Here is a 1,701-nt window from a genome sequence, read left to right on the forward strand (position 1 = left end):
CCTTCATGAGCTGTCCATGTGGGCACCTGGGAGAAGACATTCCTGAGAGAGGAAAGAGCTTGTGCTAAGGCCCAGAGGAGCTGCCTTTCACTGACCAGGACACCAATCTTAGCTGATTTGATAGATGATGGAGGTGGGAGCTGTGGCTGTGCACTTCAGGTGCCTTAGGAAAATCTAATTAGCAACATTCCTGTTGGCAAAGGTCTTGGCCGTTGCTCCGTTTTGGGATTTCGAAACTCCCTTTTGACGATCTGAGATCCCAAAGCAGGATTTTGGTCTGGTCATTCCAGGAGTCACAGAGGTAACTCTCTTTCTCTGCCCTGTGGGGCAAGGCTGTTTGCCTGGGGGATACCTGTGAAGACAGCTAAAGCAGGCAGAGGGTGAAACTTGGCTTCCTGCGGCTTGCTCCCTGTTATCTTTGCGGGCTCTCTAGTGCAGATCAGAGCCTCTGTGGCATTAAATTCCTATTTACTTGGTTTGGGGGGTCTGGACAAAGTGGCAGTAATGATTCTGAGTTATACTTTGATAAAAAGTCATACCATTAGAGGAAAGAAGGGAACAAATACTGCATTTTAATGACGGGCTATTCATTGTGCAAAGCTTTTTACATATGTCATCTTACTAAATTTTCATTACTCTGCAAGGTAGGTGTCATTGCCACTATTGTATGGAGGAGAAACGGAAGGCTCAAAGAGCCTGGTTATTTCCCTGTTTACAAACATGTTCATAAATATATAAAATTAGTTTGTAAATAGTTCAAACAAAAGTAAAAAAAAACAAACAAAGCGAAAGTACCTCATAGCCTCAACTCTTGGAGAAAACAACCCTAAGCAGTGAGTAGAAATCAGGGGCGCCTGGGTGGCTCAGTGGTTGAGCATCTGCCTTCAGCTCAGGTCGTGATCCTGGGGGCCTGAGATGGTTTAAGCATCAGCATCCCTGCAGGGAGCCTGCTTCTCCTTCTGCCTGTGTCTCTGTCTCTGTCTGTCATGAATAAGTAAATAAAATCCTAAAAAAAACCACACACACACAAGACATTGGGGCCATAGTAGGGAGACTGTTCTGAAATTTGCTTTCTCTTTTACCTCGGCTCTCTTGCCGAAGTAGTTGATTAGTTTTATTCCTGAAAGCAAGGCTTTTCTCGGGAACTCTGATGACACCTGCTTGTGCGACTGCATGCAAGGCCCTTTACCTCTGGGGCTCCAGTTTCCCTTATTTGTAAAAACGAGGCCAGGGCATAGAGCAACCCGCGACGGAACGCCACCGAGCAGGGCACCGCAGCCCCCGCCCGCCTCGTGACATCTGGGATGTTCTCCAAGGCCCAGCCCTCCTAGACGGGGCCGGCAGCCGCCACTTGCAATAACTCAGATCACAAGGCGGGCGCCGGCGACGCGAAAAGACCGGGCTTTTGCGCAAAGGGTTTCGCAGCCGCTCCTGCCGCAGGGTGGTGCGGACGGAAGCTGCGGGCCCAGGGCCGGGGCCAGGGCTGGGGGCGGGGGTGGGGTCTCAGGGCTGGGCGGGGCCAGGGCTGGAGGGGGCGGGGCCAGGGCTGGGGGCGGGGCCAGGGCTAGGGCTAGGGCCAGGGCGGGGCGGGGCCAGGGCTGTGGCTGGAGGCGGGGCCGCAGGCGCGCGGCGCGCGAAGCGTGCGCGCTGGTAGGCGGGCGGCGGCGTGACGTGCTTGGCGCCGGCGCCCGGGCCCGCCCC

Source organism: Vulpes vulpes, chromosome 7 (assembly GCF_048418805.1).
Source record: "Vulpes vulpes isolate BD-2025 chromosome 7, VulVul3, whole genome shotgun sequence".
Taxonomy (NCBI): Eukaryota; Metazoa; Chordata; class Mammalia; order Carnivora; family Canidae; genus Vulpes; species Vulpes vulpes.